Raw genomic sequence first — 16,329 nt, 5'->3', positions numbered from 1 at the left:
GGAAAAGGTGGAAACTCTCAGACCGCGGTGCAGTCTCAGAGAGGAAAAGAGATGAACGAGACACTGAGGAGCGGGAAGAGTTGACGTATTTATCATAGAAACATTAAAGGTTATAGAGATGGAATGTTACACGAGATCAAATATTTAAATACATTCGCTCCAGACACAAAATAGTGTTAAAAAGTTCATCTATTTATTATAGATACATTAAATATTATACAAAGCTCAAACATGATCTAAAGATCAAACATTAAAATCTACTAACTCCAGACAAGAATTGGTGGGAAAACGTTTGCATATTTATTATAGAAGTATTAAATATTAAATAAAGATTAAATAGAATACAAAATCAAACATTAAAATATATTAACTCCAGACACAAATTAGTGGTCAAAAGTTAATCTATTTATTATAGAAACATTCAATATTATATGAAGATTAAATATCATATAAAGATCAAATATTATCTAGAGATCAAACACTAAAATCTACTAACTCCAGACGAGAATTGGTGGAATAAAGTTCAAGTATTTATTATATAAATATTAAATAAAGATTATGTGTTATATAAAGCTTAAATAGTAATCCTAGTAACTCCAGATCAAAAAATACTGGAAAAATGTTTACGTATTTTTATAGAAACATTAAATAATATATAGAGATTAAATATGATCTAAAGATCAAATATTAACTATATTAACTCCAGACAAAAATTAGTTGAAAAAAGTTACGTATTTATGATAGAAATGTTACATATCTATAAAAACTAAATACTACATAAGGATCAAATATTAAAATATTTTAACGCCAGACAAGAATTGGTGGGGGAAAAAAGTTCACAGATTTCTTATGTAAATAAAGATTATGTATTAAATAAAGATTATGTATGATATAAAAGCTCAAATCTTAATATATATTAACTCAAGAGAAGAATTAGTGGAAAAAAAGTGACGTATTTATTATAGAGATGTTACATCCATGTAAAGATTGAATATGACATAGGGATCAAATATTAGAATATTTTAATGCCAGACAAGAATTGGTGGAAAAAAGTTCAAGTATTTATTCTATAAATATTAAATAAAGATGATGTGTTCTATAAAGCTCAGTTATTGGTATCTATTAACTCCAGAAAAAAAGGGTGGAAAAAAGTTTCTCTATTTATTTTATATGCATCTCTAGATATGTGATATAAAGCTCAAACACTATCTACAGAAGAAACATTAAAATACATTAACTCCAGACAAAAATGGGTTGAAAAACGTTGATATACTTATCATATCAATATTAAATATTATACAAGGATCAAATATTGTATAAAGATTTAATAATAAAATATATCAACTCCAGAAAATAATTATTGGGGAAGGTCTATGTACATAGTAAATAAATATTAAATATTAGTACATTAAATAAACATATTAAATAAATATTAAACATTAGTACATTAAATAAAAATATCACATAAATATTAAATATCAGTATGTTAAATAAAAAATATTAAATAAAGCTCAAATACTATATACAGCTAAACCATTTCAATATATTAACTCCAAGGAGAAATTAGTGGAAAAAAGTTTACGTACTTATTCTGTGAATACTGAATATTATACAAAGCTAAAATATTCTATAAAGCTAAGCTATTTAAATATAGGAACTCCAAGCAGACATCAGTAGAAAAAAGATTCTATAATATTGAAGGTTTCTGTAGAAGTATGGAAAGATTAAATATGATAAACACATCGAGTATTAAAATACATTAACTGCAGACAAACACTGGAAAAAAGTTAATATACTCGTTATAGAAATATTAAATATGATACAAAGCTCAAACATTATATACAGGTCACATATTAAAATACATGAACTCCAGACTAAAACTGGGGGGAAAAAAGTTTACATACTTCTAATATAAACAGTAAATCCTATCCAGAGCTCAGCCATTACAACCCATGAAGTGCGGGCTCCTCCTGTGCTGCAGCTTTTCTTCTCAGGATGCAGTCGAAGTTGCCCTGGGTGCTCATGGCGTAGAACACGTTCGCCTTGGGTGGGATCGCCAGCTCCGCAAGAGAGGGAGCAGAGCGAGCGTTCATGGGCGCCCCACTCAGCGTTGGGGGTTTATTCTCACCGGCAGCTGGGACAACGTGGCGATGGCGTTTCTGACGTCGCTCCGCATGTTACTCTTGCCGGCAAAATGCAGCAGAGCTCTTCAAGCAGCAGCAGCAGCAGAGTTCTGCTTCCCCACCTTTGTCCTCGGAGATGATCTGGACCAGCTCGTAATCCTCGGCCGAGCCAGACTGCAGGTTGTGCTTCTCCATGGCTCGCTGGGTGACAGCAGGAGCCTTCTCTTGGTTACTCAGCTGCAAAGAGGGAGTTGCAAGGAGTCGCTTGGTAACCAAGTCGCAGATTCTGCCAGACGCTAAAACACGCTCTTTGCGACACCTGGGGGTGGAGTTGGTTCAAGACAACAGACACTGCTCTAGAAATGCAGCAGGGAATCACAGCCTCTGCTCTCCTGAGCAACCGCTCGGAGAGGTGAGACCTTGTTCTCAGCAGCCATCGAATCCGCAGCAAAAGCTGCCCCAGCTGCTGTTTGCAGACATCCATTAATCCACAGTCTCCCCTGCTAAACACTTTCTGCGATGTCCTGCAAAGATTCTGGGCCTTGGAGCTGGGTTTGCTGGGGAAGGGGCACCTTGTGTCACAGCTCACACACCCCAGTGCTGAGCTGGACACACAACAGCCGGCGCTGGCAGAAGAGCAGGGGCAGCAAAGCCGGCACTTGCTCAGAGTGCTTCCCTTGGCATTGTTGATCAAATACAAGCTTCAATTTCAAGGCCAGAAACCTTGAGAGATGCTCTTTGCAAACCTCTCATTCATCCCCTGCTCCGCATGTTTTGATTTGTAACATCGGTCACGTTCCCTGTCAAGGAGGTCTGATCAGGGAACAGGTGTTTCCGAAACTAAAAGCACCATTCAAGTCACCTGGGGTGAAAACACCACCCACAGTAACAGCGCTTTGCTGTTCCCACCGCTCCCCAGGATGCTCCTGTAGATGTTGCCGCTTCTGTCCTCTTCTACGCTGGTGCGGATGACGCAGCTCTCTCCGCTCTGCTGGTTGTAGACTGGCAGGACTGGCGGCACTTCTTTTGATGGAACGGGAGTCACGGGGCCGGGGCACTTCTTGGAGCACTTGTCATCAGATGGCAGCAAGGGGGGAGACGAGATCAAACACATTCATTACCATTGAATTTCAAAGATCCAAAAGCTAAAGATGACACTCTTCAGCACAACAGCCTTAACAAGGGCTTCGGCAACCCAGTTAAGGCAGCTTAGGTCAAGAGAGCAGAGTCTGCAGGACAAAGCTCCCTGGGAACGGAACCCAGCCCAGCCCAGGCTTGGTCTGGGCAGTTCCTGGCAGGTCAAACCACAGGGCTGGTGAGCTCTGACCTCACCTGCTTCTCACTTGCTCAGCTGCTCTGCCTGCCCCAGAATTAGGCTGGGCTGATGTACATGAGCCCTCCCCCCAAAATCGCCTTTCCCAGAGCTCAGGTCCCTCCATTCCACTGCCAGCAACGCTCCAGTCAAGATCCACAGGCTTGGGCAAGCGCCTGGGGCCGCCGGCAGCGTCAGCAGCCTCGCACAGGCTGTTTGTGCTGAACACAGGGCCCGGGCCCTACCTTGTGCTGAGGCTCCTCAGCAGTGTCGGTGGGAGGGACGATGGTGACGGTGCTGTCCCCAGAGCTCCCACCTGGAGCAGGTTTGGGCTGCGCGTTGACGGGGGTGCTGTGGGCGGTCACCCCCAAGCCCAGGAACGGCCTAGGGGAGAAAAGAAAGCACAACAGAGCTGGGCTGAGCACAGCTGTCACTTGCTTCAACAATCTGACCTGCTGTTGTGTTTTCCTATCTCGAGTGGCCTATTGTTTGTGTGTGTATAGCAAATTAGACTCTATCCTTATTTGCTCTGTTTTGCTGCTGCAAATTTGAATTGAATTTATAATCCAGCACTAAAACTGTTCCTTTGTCTGACACCTTGGAGTTATTTCTGAAGTCTTTAGTCGATAACCCTCCTGGCTACTTACACCAATAGAAAGAGACAACAGCAATACGTATTTCTAGCTGGCGGTGTCTCCTCGCAGCACTGCAGTGCTCTGGATCCCCAGCCAGGTTTGTCAGCTGGTGTTTGATTTATTCCAGTTCATATTCACACACCAAACCCCCTCCCCGTTGTACTCACAGGCTGAATCTCTTCACCACGCTCTTCTGAGCTCTGCCCGCTGCGGTGCTCTGGTCAGGAGCTGCTCCTTCGATTTCACGTGACAGACGGAAACTGCAGAACAGGCAATACCGTTAGTTAAATATCTCAAAGTGGCCATATTTGAGAAGCCCTGGGTCACTCCCACGTCCCAGAGGGTTCATCCCCACGAGGAGGAGCGCAGCTCTGTGCGTGTGTATTTCCACTCTCCGGGAGCAGCTCCTGGCAGCGCAGAGCTCAAGGCTGAGAGAACCTGAACCTGCCTGCGGGGGAAGAAAAGCTGCTTCGCCAGCTGGGCTGAGACCCTACCTCTCCTCATCACTTCAATGCCGCTGCCTCCTAAACCACTGCACGAATTTCTCATCTCCTGTCACGCAATAGCTGTTACATGAGGACTGCAACAGCTTCATTTGTGCGATTACTTCAAACTCCTAAGAAAACAAATAATAAAATAGGAATTCTAATTAGAAAAATCAAGCCAGTCTCGTTAATACACTAAACACACGCAGCAACAGATCCAGGACAAACTGCCCTCGGACAGAGGAAACCCCGGCACCTTCGCTCCTACTGATCTCTGACCAACAAGGCTCAGGCTGGAAGGCAACGCTCAGCCTTGATTTCTCGGTCCCAGGTACCCGCTTCGCTCTCTGCACCTTTGACCCACAACTATTTACTGCAGCACAAGGAAGATGGTCACAGACTGCATCTTGTGGCCAGCAAAGGTCTCACGCCAGCAGGTCTGATGCGCTCCCAGCACACAGAACACGCTCGTGTAACGTGTTCCCGTGAACACCAAACGGGGGGAACGTGCCCCAGACGTAACTCCCGCGGCAGCGAGTGCCCTGCGGCTCCTCTTCCCCTGCTGCCCGCATCTAAAAGGAATTTCTCTTCCCGCGCCGCCCCGCACAGCCCGGCAGAGGTTCACAGCGTGCCGGGGACTGTTCCTTCCTCACCCTCTGAGTAACGTGAGCGGCTGTTGGATACGCCCAGCAAAGACAACAGGCCTCGCCAAGAGAACGCTCTAGCAGAGAGCGTCAGGCACTAACGATCACAGAACAGTCACCGTTCCACTTACCCTTCGCCGCTTCTCAAAATTGATCAGGCCGCCCTGTTGGAAGGACAGAGAAGGGATCGGAGGAGAAGAGCACAGGCTCGGCTGGAGTTAATCACAAACAGGATGAACAGGATGAAGTAGCGACACCAAGGGACAGGCCAGAGCTGCCCTGACCAAAGGCCTCTACAAAGACCCGTTTCCAGCTCTAGGATAAGCCACAGCACTCGTGTACCTGAGTCTATTTGTTAAATACATTCCTCTCTTTTTAAGAACTGCACTAGCACCCAGTGGAAGATGCAGGAGCAGACACAGTGTCTGCAAGGGAGGGAGGAGATTTAGGATTCCAAAAATTGCCCCAAATTACCTCGAGATAGTCCTGAAGGGCTGTGTCCAGCATGACGAGGTCAGTGAGGAAGGTACCCAGGTAAGGTACCGTGCCTTGTGTGACTCCCTGCAAACGGTCAGAGCAATGGTGGATTAACTGACTGAGAAGTAATAATTATACTAATTAGAATACTCCTGTGGAAGCAAACAAAACAGAACTAGTCTGCTTCACCAAACAGCGCTCTTGTAAATGATGCTTTCACGACATCATCCTTGGTATCTCAGCCAGCGGTTCATGTCTGCACAGAGCGGTATATAAGCCAAAGTGCTCATTCGTAACTCCTCTGCGTCAAATCTCGCTGTGCGGCACCTCTCGCCCCAGCAGAAAAGCCGGGATTTACAGACCCGTCTTCCCCAAAGCACCGCATACGGGAGCTCATTGGTCAGGAACAGGGCTGAGCTCGGCTTTGGGTGAGATCACAACCTGGCAACTCAAGCTCATTCCCACCTTCAGCAGCAGCTCCCTGCTCGTCGCAAAGTTGTCACAGTCGGAGAAGATTTCGCAAAGCTCTTCGAACATCAGCATTGTGTCCCTGTACAGGAAAAGATTCAATGATTTAAGTTGTTTGTAAGCACTCTGAATCAGATCAGGGGACAATTTTTTTCTCAAGAATTGTTAACAGTTGGGCACAGAACAGATAAAAGCACCAAAACACACCCAGTGACACACTGCACAGCCTTACTTTGGAACGCAGGCCCAGGTCTTCTTCAGGCGATAAACCGAGGTGGACTGCAAGGCGGAAACGATGGCCTTCAGAGACGAAAAGTTGTTCAGGATCCTACATTGCTGTGAAAGGAGCGGTTAGAAACACAGGAGCGTTAAACGTCAGCATCACCAATAGTCAGTGCTCTTCTGTCTGCCCCGTGTCCTGCTTGCTGCACATTCTCCCTGCTAAGCGGGCAGCTCTACAAATACTGAGCATCAAAAATATCACTCCCCGCTACAACCCCCCTGTCCCCTCCCAGCTCCACGGCACCCGCACAAGGAACGTTAAACAGTCGCGAATAAACGCTTTACACGTCCGATACGGATCCACTTCTCCAAGATCTTCGCTCTTGGCTGTGTCTTTAATTCTTTGCTCTCCAGGATGGTGCTGAGCACGCAGTTGGTGACGGCGTTGAACTGCGAGATGGTGGCTCTGATGCTCTGTGCCAGCTGTTTGTTCTCTTTCTTGTCCCTTCGGGACCAGATGCAGCCCAGGCAGTGGTGGGGCACAACGTTCTGGAAGAGTGTCTAGAGGGAAACAGAGGTGTCCAACTCAGCCTGGAGCGCTACTGCCCACAGCAAGAAATGCACGGTTACAGTACAAACTGCAGCTGAATCAGAGGCCTCGCTGCTCACAGGGGGGACAGCAGGCAGTGACAGGCCCGGGGATGACAGGCCCCCCCTCCCCTAGGGGGCGCTCGGCTGGGCCAAAGGACGTTTCCTTGCTTTATATTTTCTACCACATCCATCTGGAGACGAGGAGGAAAGCCATCAGACAGTACCACTGTTCAAAAACAGGTACAGGCCTGGACTAAGATGTTTACAAAAGGTGTTTTTCCACTAATTGTTGTTAAAAACACACTAAACTCATGTGATGTTTGTCTCCCTTGTTTTTCCACTCGTTCACAGACCAGGCCCAAGGACATTCACACATCCCATGCACTTGGGGGCGGTTATCCGGCCCGAGATACCATTCTCACGAGTCTGGGCTATAACTTTTTACAGTTATGAGAAACATAGTTCAAAGTAATCTGTCCAAGGCCCTTTATATATTATTATGTTAGTATTATGTCTTTGACCGTCCAGATGGTCACGTTAGTATTGATCTTCCTTTATCATCCAGGTGGCTGGAACCGCACATCTTGCTTTTCCACATTTACTTTCCAACATGAGTCCTCAAGACATTACCTTAGAATCTCTCCCATATGGCCAGTTGAACAGCTTGTCAGAGGAAACAAGGTGAAGTGGGTGCACTCTGATGAAAAGAAGGTTTCATACAAGTTAATCATTGTTTTACTTATCTAGTAATACTATATAACAGATTTAAAGCAGTGCAGAGAATGCCACGTTGTACACCTCGTGTTGCAAACATCGGCACTGAGCGTATTTCTGATATGAAATACAGGTGGATGCCTCTTGCAAAATTTTTGTTTCCTTATAGAATGTTTTTCCATTTTGTTTTCCATTGTCTGGACTGCTTTTCCTATTTCTCTTTTTTTTTTTCCATCCTAGGATGTGAATGTAACTTCCTACGATCGGCTCTTTGGGAAAGAGAGTGAAATGCAGGTGTTCACTTTGCTCTAGTTGGGAGGGGAGCAAACACAGCAGTTTTGACTATTGATGTGATTCAGAGCAGCACATCAGGCACATGCGCTGGGTGCAGCTTTTTAGTGCAATACTTGCAGAATCATGAGGGTAAAAACCTCCTCTGCTGAGGCCACGACATGAGGGGCAACGTGTCGGGCAGAGTGACAGAGAGGACCCAGGTGTCCGGGCACCGGCACAGCAGTGGGAGCATGGACACGGACACACATCCACACGCAGGCGTAGCTTTGCTGAAGGGATTTACTGATCATGAGAGGGAAATGGCCCAGGGCTCCCAGGGGATCAGACGGGGTCATCCAGGGATGATCATCTCCTCATGTCACTGGAGGGGGACAGGACACGGCTGTCACCATCAGTTTCAGTTCTGAAATCAGAGCCCAAAATGAGACCTCCAGTGTCAGCTGGGACATGAGGGGAGGCTTCTCCCCACCGTCTCTCTGCAGAGACCCAGGGAAGGAGAGAAGAGTTGGAGCCCTCAATCAGCCCAGGACAAGACTTGGTTCTCCTGAGATCCACGTGGCACCCAGAGCTCCTTGGCCAGTGTGTCATTAGCCCCGGATGCCCCTACATCTCCCAGAACCCTGCCCAGCCCTCAGGGTGATCCTTGGGGTCTGTAAGGCCCCAGAGCCCCAGCCTGGCCTGCACGGTGACCCTCTGGGTCCGTAGAGCCCCGCTGGGTGCAACAAAAGTCATGGGGGCAGCTCTGTCCAGCGTGGCCTGGGACACAGGGCATGGACAGTCTCCTCTGTTTGCTTCTAGATCCACGTTCTGCCCACCCAGGACCCTTTGTGGGGCTGGAGATGCCCTGATGCTGCTCACCAGCAATGGAGGAGATGGGTGCACTAGCACTTCAGCATCTGGAAGATCTGGAACCTGGTGTTTCTGCTGCAAAACATCATCCACCCTGAGAGACAGAGGGAGCTGGGGAGAAAGGTTGGGTGAGGGACACACTTGGGTGCACTGGGAGGCAGGGGAAAGCGATGGGGTCCTTGGGGAAGGTGACTCCAGGGAAAATGGGGTGCGTGAGCTTGTGTGGTGGGGCACAGAAAGCAGTGGAGGTCCTGGGGAAGGGGCTGTGTCCTGGGGTATCCTGGGGTGCACTGGGCTGTAGTGGGTTGTGATGGGATGGAAGGGAATGCAATGGGAGCCCTGGGCAATGGGGCATCCCTGGGAAAACACTGGGGAGCAGGGATGTTCTGTGGGGCTGCAGGGGGTGCATGGGAGTGTACTGGGGCACACTGGCATGTTCTGGGGCACACCGGGATGCCCTGGAGTTTCGTGGCCGTGGGAGGGAGGGTGTGGGGCAGCAGAACTTGTGACACCTACCGCAGCCCTCTTCACTCGCCCCAGTTTGAGTCCCTGCTGTAGAGAGACCATGAGACCTCACTGGTCACTGGGATGTCCCAGCCCCAGCAAGGGAGGGGAGGACCAAGGTGCCCTCCAGTTCCCAGACTGGATGCCCTCCAAGTCCGCCCCACTACTCACATGCAGGAGAGACCCTCCACTTGCTTCCAGCAATGTTCCTGGAAATGCCTATGAAAGAAGAGAAAGGGGTTGGAGACAAATGGGGCTGTGGGTGGGGCACAGGTGTCCCCAGCCCCACCAAGGCCCCTGGATTCTCCCTCATCTGAGCGTGAAAATCCCTTCTGCTCCCCCCAACCTCATTCCTCCAAGTTTCACCTGGGATACCTGTTCATGGCGGACCAGGGCTTGGGTTGGAGAAAAGGATAACATGGGAATTTGGGGCCTCCAAGGAGGACGGTGGCTGGGGGGGACCCAGAGGCAGGGCACTGTTGTGAACTCGCAGAACCCAAGGGACCGGGCTGGGGGTGCTGGAGGGACAGGACTGCATGGGATGCAAGTGAGGGGTAAAGAATTCAAGGGGAGGGGACACGGGGAATTCAAGTGAGGTTGTTGGTGGGGGCAGGAGGAAGAGGACAGCAGAGGAACAAAACACGGGGATCAGGAAAGTGTTTGGGAGGGGGTGTTCAAGGAGGGGGATCTGGGGGCACTACCGCAGGGGACAGGGTGAAAGGCAAAGGGCGGAGTGGAAAGATGGAAAGAAAGGCGTTGGCATCCATCAAAGGGAGAGCATTTGGGGACCCTCTATAGGACACAGAGGAGATCCTGAGGAGGAGATACCTGAGGGGTCTTAAAGGATGGAATGGGGAGGCCCAAAGAAGAGGGGTGTGGGGGCACCAAGACAAGACACCGGTGGGGGCCCTCACTGGAGCCTCACCTGCGCATCCTCTGGGGTGCACAGCAGGATGGTGAAGAGCAGGGCCACGCTGAGCACTGCGACCTTCATCTTCCTCTGCGGTGCAGCGAGTCCTGGGTGATGCCAGAAAAGGTGAGGGCACCTTTATCCCTCCCAGGAGGACTCCCTGCCCCTCCCCATGCCTCCAGCCCCCAGGGCAAAGCTTGGCAGAGACACCCGCCCTGGCAACCCAGCCTTGGCACAGAGTCACTCCCGCCTTGAGCACTGATCCAGCTGCCTTCCCTGGCATCAGTGCCGCTTCCTGCGTGGGGCAGCTGCACGGGGAAGGGCCCAGGCATCCACAGTGGTGAGGGGGGACAGCAGTGTGTCCCTGACAGCCAGACACCCTATGGTGATGACCCACTGCTCCAACTCAAAACCATCCTGCAACAACCCCAAAAGCCTGAACCCCCCACCTGCCAGTGCCCCCCACCTCCCAGCACCACCATCTCCCAGTGCCCCTCAACTCCCAGGCCAGTCTTTCCCTATGGAACCCCCCTAGAGATGACACCAGCCTCAAATCTGGGGTCTCTAAGCACAATTATCTCTGAGCCCTTTCCAGCCCCTTAAATAAATGAGGGGCTGGGAGTCACTCCTCTTCTTGGGGCACCAGGGACCCCAGGATTAGGGAACTCTGGGAGGTGGGAGGACAGCTGGGGCAATGTGGACAGCTGGTGACTGGGATCCTCAGTCACTGGTGGCACTGACAATGGGGAGCACTGGTGAATCCTGGGCTCTGGGAGAGGAGGGCTGGGCTTGGGGGAAGTGCTGGGGTGGTGTCAGTGCCCAGCTCCAGCCCACCCCATTTCCCTTGCACCGCCAGCCCCCAACTGGTCCAGTCTGCAGCCACAGCTGAGAACAGAGCAGAGGGAACATCCCCTGCCCTGGTTCTCACCTGTCCCTGTCCGGGGTCACTGCGCCCTCCCAGACAACCTGGGTCCCGCCCTGTAGAGCTGATCCCACATGGTGGGTCCCAGTGTCCCTGTCCCCAACAAGGCTCTGGCTCCAGCCCTGTCCCTTCCTGGGACTTGGTCACAGCTCACCAAAGGCCCTTGCCCCCATCCTTGGCCCAGGCCAGCGCTGTCCCTGAGCAGGACGTGGCCATCCAGAGGGACGTGATGAAGCGGGCTCTTGTTCCCAGGCAGCCGCTCGGAGCTCATTGCAGGACGGAGCTCCCCTGGCACAAGGAGGGATGTTTGCTCCCACAGCGGCTCTGATAAGCTCTGTTTGCCCAGGGCCCATGGCACAAGAAGCCCGTTCACCAAGATCGGTGCCTCACAGAGTGACCGATCAGGGGATCCAGGGCAGTTAAAGCAGCCTGGAAGCCTGGGCTCCCCCAGCCCTGGCAGCGGGCAGAGCCCACAGAGAAGGGCAGTGCTGGGGCAGCGGGGAGGAGCAGGTCCTGGGGCACCCGCACGCCTGGGGCTCCCTGGCTGCCCTGGGCACAGGCTGGAGCCCAGAGGCCGGGGGGTCCCAGGGGAGCAGCTGGACAGCCGGGGTGCCGCTCTGCTTCGGGACAGCCTGGGGAGTCCTGCCGGAGCGGGGCTCAGAGCAGCTGGGGGATGGAGCTGTGTCCCCAGGGGCACGGCCTCCCCTGCCCTCTCCCCCGCCCGCCTCGCAGCTCTCCCTGGCTTTTTGCGGGGCCGCGGGGTTCCCTTCACTGCACCCCCGGCCCAAACATCCCCATCCTGGGGGCCCTGGTCAGCATCCTCTGGGCACTGTGGGGCAGTGTGACAGCGGGGGAATCAATGGGTTTATAACTCCAGTCTCAGTGGCTGCTGCCCGGGCGACCTGGATGTTGAGCGGTTTCCAGCACCAGTCTGTGCTCACTGACTGGAGCAGAAGAGGGATCTCAGATTCCCAAGACCCGATTTCTGTCCCTGCAGAGCTGGCAGCCCTTCAGGGACATACCTGTGTTTGCTTTGATATTCTTCAGTGGCTGACTCTGGGCTGTGTGAGCATCTCCATGATGTATTTTTACAACCATGTTCTCCGTACAGACAGCAACACCTTGCCACAGTTCAGCAGCCTCTTGGAAAGTAAATGTGGAAAAGCAAGATGTGCGGTTCCAGCCATCTGGATGATAAAGGAAGATCAATACTAACATGACCATCTGGACAGTCAAAGACATAATACTAACATAATAACATAGAAAGGGCCTTGGACAGAGTACTTTGAAGTACGTTTCTCATAACTGTAAAAAGTTATAGCCCAGACTCGTGAGAATGGTATCTCGGGCCGGATAACCGCCCCCAAGTGCATGGGATGTGTGAATGTCCTTGGGCCTGGTCTGTGAACGAGTAGGAACGTAACTGAAATAAACATCACATGAGTTTAGTGTGTTTTTAATAACAATTACTGGAAAAACATCTTATGTACCATCTTAGTCCAGGCCCATATCTGTCCCCAAGGAATGTATTTTGGTGTTGGGGCAGGGGAGGAGCACAGACAGGCAGCCCGGACCCCTGGGTCCTCTGCCCTGCTCGGGGAGGGGAGGTCGTTCCCTGTATGATGGGCTCAGCACTCCTGGGCTCACAGGAGATGTCACCCCCTCCAGAAGCCATCTGCTGTTCACAAGGCCACCAGTGCAGCAAGTCAACATTCATTTGATGCAACCAGTCTGTTAGAGCCAGTAATCCTGTGTAAAATCGATGCAAAATTACCACTGTGCTTAACTACAATGTGCCATGGAACAACCAGGCACTGACAAATCTCTCTGTTTTCCCTGGGAAATCACATTTGTGGCACTTTCACCCCCAAATCTCAGCAGCAGCGTCTGTTAACACCGGTTAACAGCTTTGGGTACCCAGAGCTGCCTTCAGCTCACGTGAAAACGTCTCCTCACGCTCAGTGTGAGCCCAAGAACGACGCCTCCCCAATGCCCAAACTGAGGAACCTCAAGCAGTGCCCCCTTCTCCAAGGGCTGCGTTACAATCTGTGACAGAAAGGGGCTTCCACAGCCTGGAAAAGCTCCACAAGGAACTGGAGATTCCTGGGTCTCAGAGTAATTCTAGAGCTCAAGTGGTGACAGCCATCAGCTCCAGCTCAGACAATACATGCCAACGCCCATCACTGACCCAGGAAGGCAGCTCTTCCTGTCCTGCCCAACGCCTTCAAATCCAGCACACTTTGTCCCTCCAACAGGAGGCAGCTGATTGATTTCTAACACCACTCTTCTCTGTCTACTTCGAGATGAACCAGACATACGTTATACAAGCAACCAAGTCCCCGCCTGGAAGCAGCGGAGCCTTTTGCCTTCTCCTTCCCACCCCACTTTGCAGGAGAAGGAAAACAAACGGCAGAAGAGACGCTGAGAAATTCAACCACCAAATGGAGAGGAAACCTTTGAGAGCGGGAAAACTTATCCGTACAATGGAGAGAGCTACGCTGAATGAATAACACTGAAAAGGAACCCTTCTTGCAAGGTAAAGTGCACAGCAATTCAAGACCTGCTGAACAGACCCCTGCCATTCTCAGCAATAAACAACCCCCAAGGCTCAACCAGCCAGCCAGGGTCACTGCTCTAAATCCAAGCGCAGCTGCACCGACCTGAGCCAACACGGACACAGCCGCCTCCCTTGGCCCACACGAAGCTGCACAGGCCACGCGCTGCTCCAACAGGAACGTGCTGGGGACACCCGGGTTTCCCATGGCGGCCTCTGCGCTGTCACCTGCACAAAGCACCAAGAGACCGGCAGCTGTGGGCTCAGCTCCGGGGGTTCCCGGGACCGGGGTCTCCAAGGGCCCGTTCGCACACGGACCCTTGTGCGCGCGCCCCGACCGCGGGCGCCTCTCCCGCCCCCATCCCGACCCGCCGCTCGCCCCCCCGGACCCGCCGCTCGCCCCCCCGGACCCGCCGCTCTCCTCCCCGGACCCGCCGCTCGCTCCCCCGGACCCGCCGCTCGCCCCCCCGGACCCGCCGCTCGCTCCCCCGGACCCGCTCAGCAGCCTCCGCTCGCCCCAGCCCTGTAGCCGGAAATTGCGTCACCGGGAGGGGCGAGCCGAGCGGCGCTGCCGGCAGGACCCCGCCAGAGCTGTCCGATTATTCGCCTGACCCGCCAAATTTTTATACGAAATGTGAATGAGTTGAACAGTTATTAAAATAACAAAGTCTCTGGCAGCCGTGCCGTCATGGTGGCTCAGAGAGTGGAAAACCCCCTGAACTGCAGGTCAGCCTCAGCTCTCAGATGAGCTCCTCCCCGCCCTCCGCACCGCTGACCCCGCAGCACAAAGCGCGACCGGCGCGTCCCGCGGGCGGACTCGGTGTCCGCGCTCGTTCGTCGCCTCCTCGCTGGCTGCAGCGGGACTGAGGGGCTGTGGGTTCCAAACCTGCGGTTTGCTGCCCTTGCACAGAGGAGAAGGCTCGGCTGCTGAGAACAGGTTCCGTGTTAAACTCGGCTGAAGAGAAGTTTCTCCTCCTGGGATCTCAGAACAGCAGCAGCTCCAAGGAACTGACAGAGCATGGGCCGCGGGCATTTCTCAGTGTCTGTGCTGAGAGGTTTGATCTGGGCGTTGTTAATGCCAGAAAGAGGTGGAAAGATAGAGAGATAAAGATGAGGGGTCGTGCTGCACAGAGTTACAGCATTTTTGCAAATGAGGAACTGAAATACGTAGCTTACGCTTTTTCTATGGATAAACAACGTTTAATCCAATTCCTTAACTGTATTCCTTGAACACGTGTTCGTTAGAGCACAAGCCAAACAGCGCTGGGTGCGCGGGCGATTCACTCTTTGTACTGGACATTCACATTAACAGTGCTGATAGTGGTTACATCACCAATCCCGTGTCCATTTCCATTTCAATTTCAATTCCCCTGGTCCTTGGGTTACTCCCCAGGTTCTTTTTCCCGTCCGTGGTCCTTTAACTCGAGAGCCGTGTGTCCACCCTTTCTCTGCAGTCCGAACGGCTGGTTCTGTAGTTAATAAGGCAAGAAAAGGTCCTTCCCATTGTGGGGTCAGAGTTTCCTCTTCCAGGTTTTAATTAGTACTTTATCCCCAGGTTGTATTTTATGAATCGGAAACCCTAAAGGCAGAGTCTGATTTAAAATCTCTTTCTCCCTTCATTTAGTTCCTGCGACTATAAACTTTATATGCAATTTCAATTAGCTGAGCAATAGTTACATCCCTCAGCTCCTCCCTTTTGTAGTTTCTTACACTAATTTCAGACCCAGATCAGTCTGTGCGCAGAACAACACTGACTGCAACACAGCTAACCCAGAATTTCACATTCACATCACTTCCCCCTCTCATTTACTCTCATGTGTACAGATGCATCTGAACGGGGAGCGCGGTGGCACTTTAATAATGGAACCGGTTCTCATTTTGTAATTATCTCCCCGAACAAAATTCTTTTGGTACCAAATATAAATATGCGAAGTAAAAGGCTGAGCTCAGACACGCAAACCGCACGCCAAGCTCAAATATACAAACAGATCACAATTACATTCATTGAAGACAATATCTCGATTTTAGCCTTGCGCCTTTGGGCCGCTCGCTGCTCAGCCGGGTGGAGGCACCGCTGGGGCTCCTGACAAACAGGGCAGTGCGGCTGGAGCCCCATCGGCACCCGCCCCGCTGCTCCAGCGAGCTGGGCTGGGCAAGGCTTTGATTGGTGTCCATCTGGGTGATACAACTGTTATCCCAAAACCAGGGGTCTGTACTCGCTGTGCATACGGAAGAAAAGCCATATTTAGCACACCGAGATGAGACACAGCCGATCGCAGAGTTGCGCAAGTCTGGATGCTGGAATAAAGCTGGCGTGCTAGAAAGAAAAGTAACGGCTGTCACACACAAAACCTCATCGCCACATTCGCACAGTTAAGAGCTGAACTGCTCATCGTCACACAATGTACGTTTTGGGTCAATCTGTGATCTTACTGTACCGTTTAAACAGATACCTACAAGGAAAAGAAGTTAGTACTAAAAAGCATCTTGCAGGCTGTTCTGCAAGTCTCCTGTGATTCATTTGTTGTCAGTGATTCTCCCTCTGCTTGCTGAAGTTCAAACCATTACTCCTTCACTGCAGCTACTCAGATGTTTACCTTTACTCTTTGTTTCTCCTTGTCCCTA

The 16,329-nt window shown here is 51.1% G+C and overlaps 1 non-coding gene across 1 annotated transcript; it reads right to left on the bottom strand.

The window, feature by feature from the left end:
- Nucleotides 1–13,254: 13,254 nt before the first annotated feature.
- LOC136113903 (small nucleolar RNA SNORD45) lies at nucleotides 13,255–13,339 on the bottom strand. Its single transcript, XR_010653052.1, has one exon. It is a non-coding gene; the product is annotated as a small nucleolar RNA SNORD45 (small nucleolar RNA).
- Between the last annotated feature and the right edge of the window lie 2,990 nt (nucleotides 13,340–16,329).

Source organism: Patagioenas fasciata, chromosome 29 (assembly GCF_037038585.1).
Source record: "Patagioenas fasciata isolate bPatFas1 chromosome 29, bPatFas1.hap1, whole genome shotgun sequence".
NCBI lineage: Eukaryota > Metazoa > Chordata > Aves > Columbiformes > Columbidae > Patagioenas > Patagioenas fasciata.
This window is presented reverse-complemented; position numbering and strand designations above follow the sequence as displayed.